Source organism: Saccopteryx leptura, chromosome 8 (assembly GCF_036850995.1).
Source record: "Saccopteryx leptura isolate mSacLep1 chromosome 8, mSacLep1_pri_phased_curated, whole genome shotgun sequence".
Lineage (NCBI taxonomy): Eukaryota > Metazoa > Chordata > Mammalia > Chiroptera > Emballonuridae > Saccopteryx > Saccopteryx leptura.
This window is the reverse complement of record NC_089510.1, coordinates 34,717,687-34,740,083: the sequence shown is the minus strand read 5'-3', so window position 1 is coordinate 34,740,083 and position 22,397 is coordinate 34,717,687. Positions and strand designations below refer to the sequence as shown.

The following is a 22,397-nucleotide window of genomic DNA, read 5'->3' as shown; positions in this document are numbered from 1 at the left end:
AGAAACATCAATTTGTAGTAGTTGCTTCTCATATGTGCTTGAGCGGGCTAGCCTGGGGTTTCGAACCGGCCACCCCAGCATTCCAGGTCGATGCCTTTTACACTGTACCACCACAGGTCAGGCACATTTTTTATTTTTACTTCTGCCAATGTACTATAATTGTCATTTCTTCGTAAATCATGTCATCTAGGAGATTTATTCCAGAGTTATCAGTAGTGTTCTTGGAATATTACTTGACTTGCAGGTTTGGATTAGAGTTCATGGTTTTATGTATATTTTGTTTTCCTAGAAATTTGTATGTAACCTCAGATTTTTTGTTAACAGACCTACTATAGCCAGATAACAGCCTTCCATTTTAAGAATTCTATAGTAAATGTTTTCTGTAAATTGAGCATGTGAGTCTTTACAGGGATTCGCACACTTGCCGGCCATCAGAGTCGTCTGGAGGGCTGTGCAGGCGGCAGCAGTGCCCCGAAGCCGCGGAGGCTCTGGCTGGTGGGCGGCAGCGGGCCCTGGCAGTGAGAGGGCTGAACAAGCTCCTCTGCAGATTGAGCTGCACCCACCGTGTATTTATATTAGAAGGCTCTGTGCAGGCAGCACCAGTGCCCCGAAGCCGCGGAGGCTCGGGCTGGCGGGCGGCAGCGGGCCCTGGCAGTGACAGGGCTGAACAAGCTCCTCTGCAGATTGACCTGCAACCACCATGTATTTATATTAGAAGGCTCCTGGAGATCCTTTTACTCAGCAGTTTTCAACATTGGTTGTACAGGTACATTGGAATCACTCAGAGAGCTTAAGCAACTCTTGATATCTGGATGCTACCCCCAGAAGTTTTGATTTAACAGTTCTGGGATATTGCCTGTGCATGTGGATTTTATAAAATAGCCAGATGCATGTATACGATGGCAAAGTAGAGAACCACTGGTCACCAACTTCTTTTATCAGATAAGGAATCCGAGGCTCAAACCAAAGAGATTAAGTGACTTGTCTAAGATCCACAGAACAGAACCAGAAGTCTGCTTTTAGGACTTGTAGTCTAATGTATTTACCAGGATATCACGTTTTTATGAAGTACAGGCTTTGGCATGTTGGCAGTACCTACGACATTACGTCCCTTGGATGCTTAGTTCCGAAAATGCAAATATTTTCTTATTTTAACAATGGAAATATGAAAGTGAGTCAAGATTTAATTATTTCCTTAGTTATGACGTAAGAATTAGGATCTAAAAATTCTATACATTTATGTATTTTAGAACTTGTGCAAAGAATTTATGGAAGCAAATTAGGTAAAGAAAACAATCCAGTTGTAATATATATATTAGACCAGGTTAACCCCATGTCATTATTTCCATAGCAAGAACGATAAATGCTTGTGTTTGAAATGGGTCATTTTTTTTTTCTTTTTTTTTTTCTTTTAATAAATTTTTATTAATGGTAATGGGATGACATTAATAAATCAGGGTACATATATTCAAAGAAAACATGTCTAGGTTATTTTGTCATTAAATTATGTTGCATACCCCTCGCCCAAAGGCAGATTGTCCTCCGCCACGCTCTATCTAGTTCTCTGTGCCCCTCCTCCCCGCTAACTCTCTCCCTCCCTCCCTCCCATGTCCTCCCTCCCCCCACCCCTGGTAACCACCACAGTCTTGTCCATGTCTCTTAGTCTCGTTTTTATGTTCCACCAATGTATGGAATCATGTAGTTCTTGTTTTTTTCTGATTTACTTATTTCACTCCTTATAATGTTATCAAGATCCCACCATTTTGTTGTAAATGATCTGATGTCATCATTTCTTATGGCTGAGTAGTATTCCATAGTGTATATGTGCCACATCTTCTTTATCCAGTCTTCTATTGAAGGGCTTTTTGGTTGTTTCCATGTCTAAAAAAAAAAAAAAAAAAAAAATGGGTCATTTTTGAGGAGGAAGTTGTACAGGTCGATGTGGTCGGAGTTACAACTATAAGTACGTTACAAAGTGTACTTTATCGATAATATTAATAGCAACGGTAGACGTTAGAGCAGTGATTTAGAAACATAATTTTTTAGAATGTCATAAAAAGGAAAATATGCAAAAATATTATAGGTAGGCTACCTATATATTCTCATATATTTGGGGAACAAATATGGATTTGATACCCTTAGGGCAGAGGAAGGGTGTTGTTCTTCTTCAGCCCACATCTGATTACTTCCAAGTATACAAGCCTTTCACTAGGCACACTTCTAGCCCCATAGCACCTGTACCTTGCTTTACTTGTTACACTGTCTTTCTATAGCTTTTGTGAGCATAGGGTATATTTAAGAACTGTATGTTGAATGACTGAAGTAGACTGCAAACTCTTTAGATGGTGTTTTGCAAAATAAGACCTCCATACCAGCAGAATCAGTGGCAGTAGTTCCTGGGAAACTTGTTGAAAAGGCAAATTCTCAGTTCCCATTTACTGAACCGGAATGTCTGGTGGCGGAGCTCAGACATCATCATTTTTAGAGCCTCCAGGTTTTCTGATGCTCACTGTCACAGGTTACCATACCTTTTTTTTGTATTCTCTGAAGGACCTAAATAAAGAATAAGATGGTAACATTTATAATGTAATCATACATGCTAGGTACTATTCTGGGTGCTTTACAGATTTTATCATACTGTTTTGCCATTTGTATCTGTCAATTTTCTTTTGCTACATAGGGAACCTGGTGGCTTCATGGAACAGTAATTATTTCTCTTGAGTCTTTGGGTTGACGGTGGTTCCTGTGGTCAGGGCTGCTCACCTGAGGCTCAGCAGCCTAGAATGGCCTCACTTTGTAATCTGGGGCCGAGGCTGGATGGCTGGACTACTCTCTGTGTGTCTTTCCTCCCCAAGGAGGATAGTCTAGGTCTCTTCACAGGGTTGCATAATGGTTCCCAGGAGCAGGAGAAGGGACTCACCAATGCACAGGATCTATATAAGCATCTGATTCTGTGCATTTACTAGTAGCTCATTGGTCTAAGGAAGTTACATGACCAAGCCTTGATTAAAGGGGTAAAACCAGAGCCTGACCTGTGGTGGCGCAGTGGATAAAGCGTCAACCTGGAAATGCTGAGGTCACTGGTTCGAAACCCTGGGCTTGCCTGGTCAAGGCACATATGGGAGTTGATGCTTCCAGCTCCTCCCCCCTTCTCTCTCTCTGTCTCTCCCTCTCCTCTGTAAAAAAAAAAAAAAGGGGGGGGTAAAGCCAGAGATTCCACCTCTTGATGGAGGGAGAAGTCACATTGCAAAGGTACATGCATACCGGGATGGGAGGAATTTGTAGCTGCTTTGTAATTTATACAGTAAATGTTGATGAATTGAAACTTGTTTATTCCTCATAGAATATTAGTGGCCTTAAAGGTATAAGATACATATTTTTTGAAAATGAAAAGGGCATGTGAAGAGAGTTCCTTTTGTGATTACTTGACATGTTGTTTTCTTTATTATGAAGAACTGTTTTATTCCTGCCTTCTGTAGAAATAAGGTCTTTGGGGACTTTTTTTTTTTTTTTCATTTGTGGATCTATAACAAAAATGGGTGTAATAATGACAGGTTCAAATTTTGAACTACTTCAACATGGCTTTTTTTTTTCTCTTAAACATATTATTATATGGATGTTTAATTTGGAGTCTTGGTTGGGGTCTTCCATGGAGTAGTTGTATCAGTCATAACAATAGCTTTAATTCTAAGTTGGTTATATATGTGTGGGTATAGGGGATGACTGGTCTAGACACCAAGTCCAGGTTTGTCCTAAAATACTAGTTGCTAGGAGGACATTATTTCATGCTGTATCTACCTTGGACCTCAAAATTAAATCTTTAAGAATGTATTTTATACCTGACCAGGCAGTGGTGCAGTAGGTAGAGGGTTGGCCTGTGACACAGAGAACCCAGGTTTGAAACCCGGAGGTTATTGGCTTCAGTGTGGGCTCATCCGGCTTGCGAGTGGGCACACCAGCTTAAGCATGGGTTCGTCAGCTTGAGCATATGATCATAGACATGAGCCCATTGACACTGGCTTGAGCTCAGGGATTGCTGATTTGAAGCCCAAGGTCGCTGGCTTGAGCAAGGGGTTAACTGGCTCAGCTGGAGCCCTTCAGTCAAGGCACATAAGAGAAAGCAATCAATGAACAACTAAAGTGCCGTCAACTATGAGTTGATGCTCCTCATCTCTCTACCTTCCTGTATGTCTGTCCCTGTCTCTCTGTCGCTAAAAAAAAAGTATTTCGTTCTTTCCTGGATTATAAGGTGAATACATATATTACATACATTATAGGAAATTTAGAAATGTATGAGTATAAACAAAACAAGTAAAAATCACATGTATATGATCTTACCACCCAGAGATAAATGCTGTTTCTGAATCAAATATTGTAGTGCCTTTTTTTCTTATATGCAGGTATTTTAATTGTGGATGAGAGTAGTCTGTATATTAGGTACTAAAACTTCATGAGGCAACTCTGACCTCATCTATGCAACAAATGTGTAATTATGCCTATTCTTTGTAGTTAATAAATATGTAAAGACTGCCAAAAGGTAGCTTTTCTGTGCTTAAACGTTCTCTTTTATAACATCTACCTTAAACTTTGTTTTCCTACCCTTCATTTTGTTAATATTTTATTCTGTTACCATAATTCTCTTTTGATGATTTTTCTTTTTCTCTTTCTTTTCTCAGATAGAAAGACCTTTTTTTTTCTCTCTTTCTTTTTTTTTTCTTATTATTTATTGTGTTTTCTCTCACTGTTACTCTTCTATATTTTTATTTTTATTACTCTGGTCATTTTCATACTTTTAATTTTTTGACCTAGACAGGTTGTTTATTAGATCTGAAGAGATTAGCAACCAATTATCACCCTGGAAATCTCATTTTATCTTTCTCCATTTCTTCTTTTTGGAAGCACTGATGTTTAGTTAGAAAGGAAGTGAGTCCTCAGTGCTGCTGAGCACTCCCACTACTTGATGCTCTCTGAGGAGCACTACTTACTCAACCTTTGCTTTGTCTTTGTCTGTGATGCCCTAACATCCTCAAGTGAACAAACAAACAAAAACCAAAAATTTCTCTCTAAATTCCTGATCTCACACATACACATTCACTAACAGATTTTGAGATCTAGGCTACAGCTTGAATCTTGTATGTTTGCATAAACTCATGTCATTCAAAAAAAAAAAAAAAAAAGCAGAGAGAAAAAGGTTCTTGGGTTTTAAAAGAGGAAGTTTCTTTCCGCACCCCGATCTCTATCTCTAATGCCTGGTTCTAACAACAGATAGGGCAAGGGAAAAGACTTAAATGTCCATTCAGCCTGCTGTTGCCCCCAAATAGTTTGGTTTCTGATAACATTTTTATTTTCAATGTGGTCTGTAGGGTGAGATGTTTTGGTTAATGACTGGTAGCAGACCTGGAGATTATGCCTAATGCCTTACGTTTTGATGATAGGTCATAATGGAACATGCTACCATTTCAAATCTCTGGATAGGATTAAATTTAATCACCCATTAAACTCTGAAGGAAAGAAATTATTATGAACCCCATGCGTTTCTGCCTTGTTTTAGAGGCAACAAAAAAACAAACTTGTTTAATTCATCTTGATGGCATTTTATTTTTACATTTTAATTTATTTTAACTTTTAAATAGGTAATAAATTCACATGGATAGAATTCAAATGGTGCTATGGAATATCTGTATATTTTTATTTTTTATTAAATTTATTGGGGTGACATTGGTTAATAAGATCATATAGGTTTCAAGTGTAAATTTCTATGATACATGACCTGTATATTGCATTGTGTGCCCACCACCCAAAGTCAAATAATCTTATGTCACTGTATATTTGGCTTCATTAAATGCCCCCCACCCCCACCCTCTTCCCTTGGTGACCACCACATTGTTGTCTTTGTGAGTTTCAGTTTTATATTTCACATATGTATAGAGTCAATAGAGTCTTGGCTTTTTCTGACTTATTTTGCTTAATGTAATAATATTCTCAAAGTCCATCCATGTTGTCGCAAATGGCAGTATTTAATTTTTTCCTATGACTACGCAGTATTCCATAGAATATACGTACCACATCTTCTTTATCCAAGGAATGCTCTATTAAATGACCCTTTGATTATCTCCATGTCTTGGCCACCATGCATAATGCTTCAATAAACATAGGAGTTGTAAAGCCAGTAGCCACGGCCACCATCACAGCCGCCTGGCCCATGCAGGTTCGCATTTGATTAGGACAGACAATAATGAAACAACGGAGCTAAGAACTGGTGGGCCATCATCTTTAATCCTAGCTTGCACCCGGTGGGCAAGTAAAAACACACACTGGCTCCAAAACCTACTCATTCAGTGCTCACAAAGCCACTGACTTATCCAAGTTTCCTAGAATCAAAGGTTTCTAGCTCACCAGCCTTATTCACCTCTGTTCTCCATCTCCTTCTCTCTGCACAAATTGGCTTCTCCTTCAGCACTCCGCCATCTTGGCTGCTTCTCCTGGCCTCCTCCACGTGGCCTCTCTCTGCTCTCTTTTCTCCGTTCTCCTCTAGCATGGGCTCCTCCTAGAACATAATCACTCTTCTCCCGGAACAACATGATCTCTCTTCCTTTTAAAACCTTTTGCCTCGAAAGCCCTCCCCCAACACATATTAACGTAATTATGCCCATCCCAAGCAAGAAGGGCAATTAATATTATCACCTGGGCAACGAGCTTCCACGTGGGCAGCACTGTCTTTAACAAAGTGAGCATAATATATTTTATCTGCCCAACAGGAGTACATATTTTTTTGTGAATAAAGATGTATTTTTAAAATTCCACTTTTAAAAACATTCTAACTAGTGGTTTGTATCTTTTCTTTGTTCAATGTAACAATTGTAAAGTAGCATTTTTGAAAAATATTTTCAATAATTTTCTGAGGTTTCTCTGTATACTAACTAGTCTCTTACAGAACATTAAATATGTACCAGCATCTGATAATGGGCATCATCTTAAAATTTGGAATGACCAAAATGGGTTGGTCTGAATCTGCTTCTCAGCTGGCACCTGAACTGCAACTAAGCCAAGAAAATGCCCTCATCTTGCTTTTATCATTGTGAAGGTTATGACCAGGGAGAACTACCTTACTTCTGCTTGAACTGGGTAATGAGACGTATAGAGCTTCCACTTTTCATTACTGTTTTTTTTTATTTTTTTATTCCATGTGTAGAATTAGGGAATGCCCAAGGAAGAGGAATATATACCCAAGAAAATCACATTGTCCCAATATCTAAATTTACAAATTACAAACTGAAATTAGGTCTAATTGTATATACATTGATTTACATGTATAAAAATTTGAAGGTGTTTCATTGAAAAACAAATAAAGGAGCTTTAAGGAGCTGTACAAAAGTAAAGGCGGAAGGGTGCAGGAACATGTAACGCTAGAGGTCTAGACCCAAGAAATGGATCTGGTGTTGTTGCGGAATCCCGAATAAACCACAGGGAGGACTGGATGGAGTGGACATAACCTTTATTACTTACAAACAGGAGCAGATGGGTAGGGCGGTGATTTAAATGGCTAAGCCCTAGGTGGTTACTCAAGGGAAACTTTTTGTCTACATGCAAGCAAGCAGGTAAGCAGGGGATGGGGGAAGTGTACTCACAGTTCTGTATGGCCCTCTTTGATACATAGCTGGTGACTCAGCTCCATTGTTCTCAGTAAAACCTTAGTTACAGTTTTACTACTCTTTATCTCAGGGCCTACAGTCAGGGTCTGTGACCTCAGCACCATGTGACTAGGGAGGGGGAAAGGCCCGGTTCAGCATCGACCCTACAAAACAAAGTTATATTAGGCAGAAACCTGGGTGTTTATTGCAAGGTCACTTCCCTAAAAGGGGGTGGCAGGGGTCTATGGGGCAGATTTTCTAACTAGTGCTGATCAGATGATTCCTAATTCACTGGTTTAAGATTTCATTTCAGGAGAGCCAAAACTGTAATTGAATTGAGTAATAGATGATGTGTGGCTTAGTATAAGTGATTCTGTTTTGAACCAGTTGTCTTATTTTTAACAGTGGGTAAGCTTGGACTGAAATGTAGCTGGCAGGGAGGGGGATGTCAGTCTCTTGAGCTCATAAGCTTGTGTTTCAAGGAGTGAATGTGAAGAAAAGAGCAGAAGTTTTTGTTTTTCTTCTTCTTTACCCAGAAAAGGGGGTGGAGGAGAATACATACATATGTATTATGTATTCTACACACACACACTGAACATATATCTATTCACATGTTTATGATTATCTATATACGTTAATAGGTAACATATATTACTCTAAACCAGGGGTCTCCAAACTTTTTACACAGGGGGCCAGTTCACTGTCCCTCAGACCATTGGAGGGCTGCCAAATACAGTGGTCCTCTCACTGACCACCAATGAAAGAGGTGCCCCTTCCAGAAGTGCAGTGGGGGCTGGATAAATGGCCTCAGGGGGCCGCATTGCGGCCCGCGGGCCCGTAGTTTGGGGATGCCTGCAAACTAATTGTTACTTAAGAACTACAACATATGGTATACATTTTGGGGCTAGCTTACTTTGCACGATGTTATGATTGTGAGTGTCATCCTATTGCTGCATGTTGTTGCACTTTGTTCACTTTCATCAGTTTCTATTATTCCATTCTGTGAATATTTAGCAATTTATCCATTCTGCTATTGATGGACATTTGAGTAGTTTTGGTTTGGACAATACTGCTGTGAAGGTTCTAGGTTATGTTTTTTGATGCACACATGGCATGCATTTCTGATGAATATATATATATATATACACACACACTATATATATATGTATGTATATATATATTAGAATGAAATTTCTGTGTCATGGGGTATGCCTATATTCTGTTTTAGTAGATTACATATATATATATATATATATATATATATATATATATATATATATGTATTTGGCATCTGCTATTAACTTTTTGGTCATTTAAACATGTTATGTTTGATTAATTGGGTAGTCCAAAAAGAAAGTATTGCCTATTCATACTGGGGATAAAATGTATGTGTGATTTCAGTATAATTTCAAAGAGTCACTTCAAGAACTTAATTGGTCTGTGACATTGGGCCTGTCATAGCCTTGTTGAGTTTGCTGTTCTAATTCTATAAGTGAGAAGATAGAAATAATTAGGATTTCTGAAAGGTGATTTTATTTCTATATTTTTGTGATTATTTTTCAGTGTCCAAAAAAATGTAATCTATGCATATTTTTGTGATATGTGCTAATTTGGGGAACAAAACTACTTAGTAAGGTTAAGGTAAAGTAGATCATATTATTTTCACAGTAATTAAGTAGTATTGGGATATTCAGAAATCTGTTTGGTTTTTTTAGTAAGCATGGATGACTTAGCAGTAGGCTAATTTACAGAAGATTCATGTTAAGGTAATGATTTCTTTCCTTTACCTGGTAACAGTTGTTAGTAAGTTTAACAGAATATTTAAAATCAATTGTCAGCACTAAATTTTACTATCCAAATAAAATGTAAATTTTATGTCCAAAGAAATCTTTGTATTTTCTGTTAAGCTTTCAGTTGAATTAAATGACTTTGAAAATATAGCTACTCAACACTGAATGTTTTCTGTCAGTGTTGAGTGGCTATATTTTCAGTCATTCTTTTTCCCATGTATAATGTGTATTTTTGTAAGTCAGTTTTAGAGTTGGAAAAAATGAGCTAATATTTTATAGGTAAATAATAACTTATTATTAACAGGCCATGTATAATTCAATTTTGTGACAAGCTTCTTCAACAGTTTTTATTTCATTTCTTTCTCAAAACTTGTAGTGTGTCCCTAGCTCAGTTCTTCAGGTATGATTGGAGGTATGTGGAGGTACTACAGGTTGAAACTTCTACACTGCATGTCCCCGAACTGCTCCTGACAGGCATTCCTCAGACCTATCTGTGGCCAGGGACTGGACATAGCATGCGTTTTAGTGAGTCTTTCATGAAGTTAAATTTATTCAACTTAAAGGAATACATTTTTTCCCTGAATTATTTCCTCTTGTTCTTGTAGCGTGAAAATACTTCTTAATGCCAAATAGATGTTTGTTTTTGTGTTAATAAATAGGAATGAGGAATCCTATGTTAGTTTTCTCTATTTTTGTTGTTGTTAGACACGTCAAGATATTTTAAATAAAACAGCTGAAAACTAGCGGTTTATAGAACACCTTCCACTATTAATCCTCTTGTGTTGAAAGGGCTTGCTTCTCTGCATCACCGTTCTTCAGAGCCTCTTAGTTCATTTTACCCTTGACTTACGGCTGTAAGCGGCCTCTCAGAGTGTTAGGCGTGCTTCTGTGCTCTGCCAGGGCAGTCTCTCTCTGCCTTTGGCTTTCCTTCTCGCAGATGCCAGGATGCAGCAGCGTCACCCTCCGGATTCTGCAGCAGCTCCTCTCAAGCTCCACACTCCCTGGCCTCCTTCCAGCCTGTGGCATCACGCTCATCACTCCACCACAGGCTGTGCCCAGAGTTTTCTCTCTCTGATTAGAGGTTCTCATGATACAATTAGTTAGCAGGCTTGATGGACATTTTCTAGGGATATTTGTGCTGGCAGATAGGTGGGGAGGCCCTGGTGGCTCTTTAATTATTAAGGATATTTATAGCAGTGGGAAAAGTCAGTTTTAGGTGGGGAAAGCACCTTTGTGGCATTTTTGAGAAGATATTTTATATTTCTCAGCTGGTAGGTCTTCCACCCCCCCTTCCCCAGCCACCCACTTTGCTATTAAAAAATAGACTCAAATATAATAGATAGATTGCTTGCCTGCATTATGAGTCTTAAACTATAATTGTGATTGAGGGAGATTGTTGAACGCAAAGCTAGTCTGCTCTTTTCCCAAATTAGACATAGGTGAGCCACACTCACAGTGAACTAATGATCAGTGTGGTGTCTTCTATTTCCTGTGCAGTAGGAGGAAGCAGGCCCGCTCTCTGACCTCTGGTAATGTGGTAACCAATCAGAAGAAATGAGTTCTTCCAGGATAGAGATGTGGGGGTGAACTGGGCTGTGGTGATGAGGTTATTATCAGCTGATGTTAATATTTACAAATGTGAAAAGTACAGACTGTCCCAGAACTGGGCCATCAAGGACTAGGAGTGAGTCTTTTAGGGTTATTGAGCAAGAGGTTAGCTGCCCTTGAGGTCTGTCTTGAAAAAGAAGCTAAATCACTCTAAAACAATGATGTTCCAGCCCTATGATGAAGTAGGCAGACTACTAGCACATTGGTGAGAGAGGAATCTTTCACAAATCTTTAAATATATCTTTATTTAGATCTTGGGGCTGCTTTACAGGCAGTTCTACCTAGAGGCAGAACAATAAAAAATAAAAGATCTTGTGAGATTCCTGCTGAACTAGTGCTTTTCAGCAGTGAAACATGCATGTGAATCACCTAAGGCTATGGATCTGCATTAAAGTGCAGAATATGATTCAGTACTTCTGGGGTGGGTCCGGAGAGTTTGCATTTTTAAAGAAGTTATGGAGTGATGTTTATGCTGCTTGTCCAAGGACCAAATTTTGATTTTGTTAACATTTATTTTTGTTCTTGCCCTAGAACTTGAATGCCAAATTGAAATAAATATTATCACTCATTCTTATACATGTTTAGTTTTTTTCTTTATACTTGACTATAAAAATGCTGTTCATAATGAAAAAAGATACAGTATAGTATTTACAGTAGTATATATAATAGGTGAATTAATTCATAATAAATATTAATAGAATCCCCATTAAATCCACCAACCAACATACTGGAAATTCTCTGTAATCAGAAACCAAATGCTAGTGTATACATTGCTATCTGCAGACATTCATGCAGCACCATATTCACATGTGTGTTATGCCAAACAGATGGCTGAGAAACAGATTTTTTGTGGCAGATTTTGACACAGGAAATACATCAGTCTTCACAAAACTTAATGGAAAAATGTATTGCTTAACTGCAGTCCGTTTTTAAAGAACAGATTGCAACACATACTTTGGAATCAAACAGGTCTTATTCTTGAGAGCTTTGGCAAAGCCTCGTATCCAGGGAATTATCTACAAGAATGTAACCTGGTGACATGGTATTTGATTGGTTATTGATAATGTGGTGTTTGGGGTTGGCCATATTGAATATTCTGTTGTAGATCATGGAAAAAGGATATATTTCTTTATTACACTAAATGTTTTTCTGGTGAATCATTTCTGAAAGTGAGAGAATTACTGTGGTATTTTGAAATGGAAATATATCTTTTTAGATGTGCATCACCAATGAGATCTCTGTTTCAAATGGTAATACACTAGGGGCTGAGAGTCTGCCAGAGAAGAACATCTGCTTCTAAGACATAGGCTTCTGCTGCATTCTTCTCTATGCACTATTATTTTCCTTTGCTTGCTTTCTCAATTTGTTGAATTCATATTATATTCCACGAAGGGCATAGGAAGAAACCCTCAAAATTCAGTTACTGTCTTACAACGAGAAAACTTCAGAAAAAGCTTTTGAATTTGGATCAAGATCTAAGAATTCCTAGTTATTAAATTATACCTTGTGAGATATTTAAAAAAATATTTATATCATTAAGTTTTAGAGGAATGGAGGGAGAGAGAAAGAGAGATAGATATATAGAGATGTGCTCTGATGGGGGGGATTGAATTGCAACCTCTGTGCTTCAGGGCAATGCTCTAACCCAGGGGTCCCTAAACTACAGCCCGGGGGCCACATGCGGCCCCCTGAGGCCATTTATCCACCCCCACTGCACTTCCGGAAGGGGCACCTCTTTCATTGGTGGTCAGTGAGAGGAGCACATTGACCATCTCATTAGCCAAAAGCAGGCCCATAGTTCCCTTTGAAATACTGGTCAGTTTGTTGATTTAAACTTACTTGTTCTTTATTTTAAATATTGTATTTGTTCCCGTTTTGTTTTTTTACTTTAAAATAAGATATGTGCAGTGTGTATAGGGATTTGTTCCTAGTTTGTTTGTTTTTATAGTCCGGCCCTCCAACGTTCTGAGGGACAGTGAACTGGCCCCCCGTGTAAAAAGTTTAGAGACCCCTGCGAGTCTAACCAATTGAGTTATCAAGCCAGGGCTGTTCCTTGTGAGACATTTTACTGAAAATGTTTTTCTTTTCAAACTTTCCTTGGATACAGTCCTCCCTGGGGAGTCATATTTGAATCTGTAGAACTCTATATCCTTAAGCAGCTTGGTAGATTGTGGGCCTGTGCTGGTAAAATGGGCAAGCCTACTGCCTATGGAACAAGTTTAGTATCTCGAGTGTAGTCTTGCTACCCTATCATTCTCTCTTGAATACAAATCACTTCTGACCCTGCAGTGTGTCATGTGTCCAAACTTTGATCTGCACCCTCATGTCTTCCTTTAACAGGCTTACCGCTTTTGATGTGGTGTGTTCTTCTGCCCTTCCACTGCCTCTCTTAGCCATTTTTAAGAGGCCCAGATTGAGCTCATCCTCCCTTTAGCCCCTAGAATCTCATTGAATGTACCTTAGTTATATAGGGTGGGGCAAATGTAGGTTTACCATTGTGAATACCCAAGGTTATAAAGTTACTAAGTGGTTTAAGTTCCAGTGCAGGTAAGTTTGACTCTGGAGCTGGGATTTTTCACTGTAATAAAGTGCTGCCCTCAGGTGTTAGGCAGATTAGATTCATTTTCTATTTCAAAGCCAATAATGCAGGGTGGTCTTACTGATATGGGACTTATTTTATTTGCAATCACACTAAAATAATTAAGGGATTTGATTTATACTATTGATCAGCCATTATGTGGTAAACATAACAGTCTCCCTAAATGTGGATATTTCTAAATTCTTTTTTTTGCAATAAAAGTTAAAATTCTTAGAACTGATATTATTCTATGCCTATTATACCTATTATATATATTAGCACATTTTCTTACCAAGAACAAATAAATGAAACCAAGTTTCCAAACTATTAGTTTTCCAGTGGGGATATTCTGTTCTGGTAGTCCACATTTTTCATATGGTTTCAATATCCTAGGGCTTACTATTCATTAACACAAAACACAGAGCTTTTATTATGCCTTTGATTATTATTTTTAGTTATTTCTGCTACTTTGTGGTTTTCTTTGTTTTGAGAGCCAGTGTTATTTAAGGATGCTTCTTTGTTGAAAAAAGAAAAAAAATGTCAGAGACTCCTAATGTGGAAAAGAACAAACTAAAAATCAAGGCTTTCAAATATACTAATGAATTTTTTTACTTTGTATAATTTTAACATTTAGTATTATATTTTTGTATCCTGATTTTAGGATTTCTGCAGTCTCAGACTGAAGTATATTGAGGAATGTCTGTAACCAGAAAATTTTATCTAGCCTTTTGCACTTTACATATTGGTTGCAGGTTGGTAAATGGGTTCCAGTTTTTACCTTCAAGCATTTGAAATTTTTAGTGCCAGAGTTATTTAATCACCTCAGTTGGCCAGAAGAAAAGTGATGATAGCTAGTCTACAGAATGACATGCTACCTCAGAACTTAGGTACACAATCACTTTACTTTATAGAGGAAAATCTTTGGATAAGAGAAGCTTTCCCCTTAATTCCATATTGTGGAGTAATGAGACAGTAGGACTAGGGTCTAGAACACAGTGCTACCATTGCCATAATGGTATGACACTAGAAATCAATCATAAGAAAAAAACTGAAAACTGCACTAAGACATTGAGGCTAAATTCATATTACTAAACAATGAATTGGTTAACCGTGAAATCAAGGAAGAAATCAAAAGACACCTTGAAACAAATGAAAATGATAGCAACCCAAAACCAGTGAGACACAGTGAAAGCCATCCTAGGAGTGAAATTCATAGCATTACAGGTCTGCCTCAAGAAAAAAGAAAAAATTCAAGTAAACAATCTGATCTTATACATAAAAGAACTTGAAATAGAATAACAAACAAAGCCCAAAGGGAATAGAAGGAAAGACATAATGAAGATCAGAGCAGAAATAAACAAAATATTTCCTAAAAAAATCAATACAAAAAGATTAATGAAACCAAGAGCTGGTTCGTTGAAAAGACAAACAAGATTGACAAACCTTTAACCACACTCCTCAAAGAAAAGAGAGAGAGGATCCAAATAAATAAAATCAGAAATGAAAGACAAGTAACAACTGACACCAAAGATACACAGATCATTCTAAGAAAATATTACAAACAACTATATGCCAAAAAATTGGACAATCAGGAAGAAATGGATAAGTTTCTAGAAACATACAATCTTCCAAAGTTGGATCAGGAAGAATCAGAGAATCTGGACAGAGAGATTAAACTAGTTAAACGAAGCGGTAGTCAAACACTCCCAGCAAACAAAAGTCCTGGACCAAATGGCTCCATGGGTAAATTTTACCAAATTCCACCAAAAAAGCCACTACTAGAACTGATCAATTAATTCAGTAAAGTAACAAGATACAAAATAAAATTCAGAATTCAGTTGCATTTCTATACACTAATAATGAACTATCAGAGAGGGAAACTAAGAAAGCAGTCCCATTTACAGTTGCATTACAAAAATACCTAGGAGTAAATTTAACAAAGGATGTAAAAGACTTGTACTCTGAAAATTATACAGATATATCATGTTCATGGATAGAAAGAATTAAAATAATTAAAATATCTATATTACCCAAACATTCTGTAAATTCAGTGAAATTCCTAGCCAGATACTAATGGCATATTTCACATAACTAGAACAAATATTTCAAAACTTTATATGGAACCTAAAAAGACCTTGAATAGCTATAGCAATCTTGAGAAAGAAGAACAAAGTTGGAGTTAGCATACTATCTGATATCAACTATACCAGAAGAACATAATCATCATGGTATTGGCATTAAAAAAACAGACATATAGATTGATAAAACAGATTAGAAAGCCCATAAATCAACCCGTGCCTGTATGGTCAATTAATATTTGAAAAAGGAGGTAAGAATATATAATGGTATAAAGACAGTCTGTTCAATAAATGGTGTTGGGAAAATTGGACAGGGATGTGCAAAAAGTAAAACTAGACCACGTTTTTATTTCATACACAAGAATAAACTCAAAATGGTTTATAGACTTAAATAATAACTCGAAATCATAAAAATCCTGGATGGAAACATAGGTAGTAAAATCTCAATTTTTGAAGCAGTATTTTTTTCTGATATATCTCCTTGGGAAAGGGGAACAAAAGACAAAAGAAACAAATGGGACTGTATAAAACTATAACGTTTTTGCTCAGCAAAGGAAAGACAACCCACTCAGTGGGAGAACGTATTTGCCAAGGATACACCAGATAAGTGGTTAACATCCAAAATTTGTAAAGAAATTACAAAACACCACCAAAAACAAACAATCAATTAAAAATGGGCAAAGGACCTGAATCGACACTCCTCCAAAGAGAACATACAGGTGGCCAATAGACATAGGAAAAGATGCCTAAAGTCACTAATCCTCAGAGAAATGCAAATTAAACCCATAATGACATAACACTATACCTGTCATAATGACTGTCATCAATAAACAACCAATGTTGGTGAGGATGTGGAGAGAAGGGAACACCTGCACGGTTGGAGGGAATGCAGACTGGCGCAGCCACTATAGAAAACAGTATAAAGGCACCTCAGAAAATTAAAAATGTAAATGCCTTATGACACAGCAACTCCACTTCTGGGGATATTTCCCAAGAAATCCAAAACACTATTTCAAAAGAATATATGCACCCCTGTGTTCATTGAAGCATTATTTACAGTAGTTACAATTTGGAAACAATTCAAGTTCTCAACAGTAAATGAGTGGATTAAAAAGCTGTGGTACATTTATACTATGGAACACTACTCAGGTGTAAAAAAAAATAATAATAAAATAAAAATAAAAAGGAAATCTTAGCTTTTGTGACAACATGGACTGACCTGGAAAGTATTATGTTACATGAAATAAGCCAGTCATAGAAAGATAAATGCCATATGATTTCACTTATATCTGGACTCTAATGAACAAAATTTAAAAAAAAGAAAAGAAATAGACTTAGAGATGCAGAGAACAGACCGACAGTTGTTAGAGGGGAAGTGGGTGAGTAAGGTGAAGAGATTAAGCAAAGATAAAACTCACAGGCACAGCACTATGCTGATTAGCGGAGGGAAGGTGGAAGGTAAACCAGGAATAAATGGTGATGGAAGGAGACTTGGGGTGGTGAACACCCAATACGTTATACAGATGATGTATTACAGAATTGTACACCTGAAATCTGTATAATTTAATTCATCTAGATCACCCAAATAAAGACAAGAAAAAGGGAAAAAGAAAGAACCTATTGAAAATGTGAAATTAGATTCAAGTCCTTTTTTAGGGAAATTCTGCTGTGCCATTGGAGAATGTACTATGGGGGAAGAGCTAACCTGGGATTAGTAGTGAGGTAAATGGTTTGTACTGACTGCACCAGAGATGCCTTCTCACTTTGGAAGTGAAAGCTACCTGGTGTCAGTCGGACCTGTCAGACAGTCGTGGGTAGTGTTGTCTGGAAGTCGACTCACTGTCCTACAGATACACTGTAGGTTTTCCTGCTGAGAAAAATCAATATAATAGCTTTTAATGACATTTTTATTTCTTATTGAAAATAGGAAATCTTAAAGAAATGAAGAGATTACTACTCTTTGTCTTTTAGCATGTATCTTATATATTTTTCTACTGTGATAGTAAGCTTTTTTTACTGGCATGCTATTTATTTGCCTCATTTTTTTACTTCACATTTCTATGGTGTATGAGTATCAAAACCTTGATATGGTATTTATAACAGAGTGTACAAAAACCAATCAGAATTGCTTGGCGAAATTGTGTTTGCTTTTATTTTTATATCAACCGTCTAAATAAAGATAATTTGAACTCCAGATGAATGGATGAAATAAGTCTTATGATTTTAGTTTTCTTCTCTTAGTAGCACACAGCGTGAGCGTTAGAGAGATGAGCATCTCTTTCCTCCTCCTGCGGTTCATTCGTCCAGTTCCTCCATTCTAAGACAGCAGGGGTGAAGTAGGTCAAAGGTATCAATAAGGAAAATTTCCAAAGCCACAAAGAGGAAGTAACTGTCAGAACAGGTAGTAGGATGGGAAACTATATTGTGCTTCTTCTGGAGGAATGACAAATTTGTTCACTTTAGTTGAGTTTCTGGAAACTACTGGGGAACGTAGTATTAATTTCCTTTAGTTTGCTGGTCTTGTATTTTGCCATTCACAAAGAAAATTTACAAAAAGATAGAGAAAGAGAAGAAAAGATCTCAGAACTCACACAACAAAGATTTTTTTTTTTGTAATTTAGAGTCAAACCCCAGATTTTTAATTCTCTATTTAAATGACTTTTGTTAAAATTACTACTATTCATCAGGGTTTGGCAAGTTGATGCTTTACTGTGTATGTAGTTTCTGTAAACTCTTTTTTTATATACTGATCCTATCTATGTGTTCGTTTGCACTGTTTGGGGGTAAGGAAATCCTTTTCTTCTTTATAGTTCTTTAAATATTTTTATGGTTTTTGAAATTCACATTGTTGGCTATCTTTTACATGTGAGAAGTTGTTACAGGTAAAGCAAGACCTTTTCTTCTCCAATAAAGATTTTTTTGCTGTATAGAAGTTAAATGCAGTGTGTGCATAAGCTAGCATGATGCCCCTCAGAGAACACTTGGGGCCGTGGCAGGTAGTGTCAAGTGGCAGAAGTGGTGTGACATTGAAGGGCCTGATAGATAACATCTCTGGGAGGGTACGGAAAAGATACTATGGGAGTAATTCAACATATAACTGGGAAAAAAAAAAGTTAGACAGGTGAAGGCGTAGGACTTCGTATCAGAGAGGAGGAAGAGATGGATAACCCCAAGGTGTGGATCAGGAGAAGCAGACCATTTGTATATCTTGAGGGGAGCACAGATAAATGGTGTGAGAAGGGCTGGAAAGGTAGCTTGGTCCCATGGAAGGAAGAAATTCTTGAAGAAAATTTTGTTTTAGGAGAATTTTTAACTGTGTTCTGTTGAGTAAAACAAAGAAAAGTGATCTTTGAAATATCAAATATGATAAAAAATTAAAAGGTGAATCTAGTTTTCAAAACAATGCTTTTGTTTCAAGGTCAAGTTTGTTTTATTAGTGAGACTTTCTTTTATTACCCCAGGGTATGAAAATATAGTTTAAACTTCCAATTTTTCAAAAGAAAAAGAAAACAAAGTTCTCTATCTTCTGGTTGCTTCTGTGTGACTCTCAAAGCAGTAGTGACTTTCTACGTTGTTCACAGAACTAACTTTCATTGTATTTTATCGTAAATAAAAAGAAATGTAGAAGTAGGTTTCTTCTTTTCTCTTTCAAGTAATAGCCTGCATTTTAAAGATTTATTTTACAAAGGGATACTTGTTACAGATTAGGTTTAATCAAAAGACTTCTAATACTCAAGACGAAAGAGTTTTCTTTGGTGAAGGAGATATTGTTAAGCTTTTAAACCAGATTAAAGTACAAGTGATCATATCATAGTGTAGTAGGTTCTCATAATAAATTTTCCACATAAAACTGATGAAATCATCAAAGGGATGTTGTTAATCCCACTTTGGCATGGGCACAAAGTTAAAGTAACTGTCATTGAAAAAATATTTGGGAAGCTTTATTAAATACATTGAGATAAGGTTTATTGTATCATATATAGTCATTTTCTTCACGCAAACTGCTGTCATACTCATATATTGTACAATCCACATGGCCCATTCAACCATATCTAATTTCTAGCCTGATTCACCTTCACTGTACTTGTTCAACGCAGGGCCACGTTCCTGTCAGAACTACATCACCCCGGATTCCACTCTAATGGATTACCATGTTTGTTCTGGTTCTATTTCAGCTTTATTCTCATAATTTTATGTATCTTGGGAGATCTCCAAGCTCCTTAAATTCACAGAGTAGGATTGTATCACCTTCCATCTTTGCATCCTCACTGCCTAGATCAAGTCTAGTATGTAATAGACAATCAAGATTTCCAGGGTAATTATTTAAATGGATGAATCAAATACTTGCCCAGTGTTTGCTGTGGAATTATGAAAAGCCACTATAGCAATTGGTGATCTTAACAAGGTGAAGATGATTTATCTTATAAAGATGGCTATTAGTTAAATGGATGATAGTATTATATGGAACAAAAAAGAAAGACTATGATAGGTATTTGTATTTTTTTTTTTTTTTTGTATTTTTCTGAAGCTAGAAACAGGGAGAGACAGTCAGACAGACTCCCACATGTGCCCAACCGGGATCCACCCGGCACACCCACCAGGGGGCGACGCTCTGCCCACCAGGGGGCGATGCTCTGCCCCTCCCGGGCGTCGCCCTGTTGCGACCAGAGCCACTCTAGCGCCTGGGGCAGAGGCCAAGGAGCCATCCCCAGCGCCCGGGCCATCTTTGCTCCAGTGGAGCCTCGGCTGCGGGAGGGGAAGAGAGAGACAGAGAGGAAGAAGAGGGGGAGGGGTGGAGAAGCAGATGGGCGCCTCTCCTGTGTGCCCTGGCCGGGAATCGAACCCGGGACTTCTACACGCCAGGCCGATGCTCTACCACTGAGCCAACCGGCCAGGGCGATAGGTATTTGTATTTTAAACAGAGTGGTAGGTAAAGTTAATAATAATAGTAACTCATTTGTTGAGTGTTTTTAAAAGTAGATAGATGTGTTAGGCTTTGCCTACATGTCTTAGGTAGTTTTCACAACTCTCTGAGACAGGCATTTTTATTTAAAATTTTTAGAGATGAGGTAACTGATTCAGACAGAGAGGTTATATAACTTATTCAAGACTACCTGCAGAGTGAACCTATAAATCCATCACTATCAAAGTTCAAGGCCAACCTCTTTAACATAGGATAGTTGATAAATTGAGCAGATTTTCTTTTGAACATCTGGGAATTTGTCAAAGGATACTACAGTCAAACATTAGAGTCGGCCTGACCAGGCGGTGGCTCAGTGGATAGAGCGTCGGACTGGGATGCAGAGGACCCGGGTCCGAGACCCCGAGGTCGCCAGCTTGAGTGTGGGCTTGTCTGGTTTGAGGAAAGGCCCACCAGCTTGAATCCAAGGTCGCTGGCTCCAGCAAGGGGTTACTCGGTCTGCTGAAGGCCTGCGGTCAGGGCACATATGAGAAAGCAATCAGTGAACAACTAAGGTGTTGCAACGCGCAATGAAAAACTAATGATTGATGCTTCTCATCTCTCTCCATTCCTGTCTGTCAGTCCCTGTCTATCCCTCTCTCTGACTCACTCTCTGTCTCTGTAAAAAAATAAATAAATAAATAAAAATTAAAAAAAAATAAAAAAAAAAAACACTAGAGTCGTATTTCATCGTTCAGTTATTTTTTTAAGTAAGGCATTTGCAAATTGTTCATTTAAAATTATTTATTATAGAAAACATATATTTACCCTGAGAGCAGCATTCTTATTTTGAGGGATAGCCGCTTGCTTTTAATAGACCTTTGCTGGCAACATGTTCAAGAATGTATACTCCAGAGATCAGGGTTCATCTTTCCCAGGCACAAGTCCGGGGCTTCGCTTCCCTAGCCGTATTAGTGGTGTATTATGTTTTCTTTAATACAGGACGAAGACATTCATTGGTTACCTGTTTTAGTGAAGGTTTTTGATTGACATTATTTGCTAAATTTGTTTTTAAGCAAGCAGTTAAATTTCTCTGAGGTAGTATGGGGCTGCTTGGAAAATTGTCCTACTGCCTGTGTCTCCGGTTATGTCTTTTCTGCACTTACTCCTGACTTTTCATGATGTGGGTAGTCTCTTAGTCTTTGTATTAGACTTAAGGTGTGCTTCATATTCCCCTTAGAAGTGTTGAAAACTTAAAAGCGTTTGGGCAAGGGACTGGTTAAGATCCACTTTATTTAAGACTCTGAGGATCTATCTTAATAATAGTCTATTCCTAAGAGGGAGAAATGCAAGACCAGGCAGCCTAGTCTCCTAATGTTCTCAAGGTCAAAATCAGTGCGAAGTAACTCTGTTGACCTATCTTGGAGGCCACTACTTCAGAAATTCAGTGAATGGAAATTGCTCTTTAACTGACTGGTCACTTTAAGTGCTACTGTTTATATTCTTTATGTCCTTCCTTTCTTTTTATGTTGACACCTTGTAAAGATTAAGAAGAATGTGTTCTAGCTTTTACATGTAAGAATTGAAATTATTAATCATTTTTAATTTTAAAAAAATAGTCTCTCTTTTTACTCCCCAAAGCAGTACATTATCACAAACTCTGGACCTCACTGATATAAAGTGTCATTTAAAGTTTTTCACTTATTCAACATTTAAAGCTTATTACTTTTCTTTGATTTGTGATTCAGCTGTTTTTAGAATGGAGAAAATGCAAAAACTACATGCAATCTAATTAGATTACATTCCTTTTGT

The 22,397-nt window shown here is 37.5% G+C and overlaps 1 protein-coding gene across 8 annotated transcripts in view; it reads left to right on the top strand.

The window, feature by feature from the left end:
• The window catches only part of CBLB (Cbl proto-oncogene B), a 234,404-nt gene that overhangs the window by 72,056 nt on the left and 139,951 nt on the right, over positions 1–22,397 (top strand). The window lies entirely within an intron of this gene.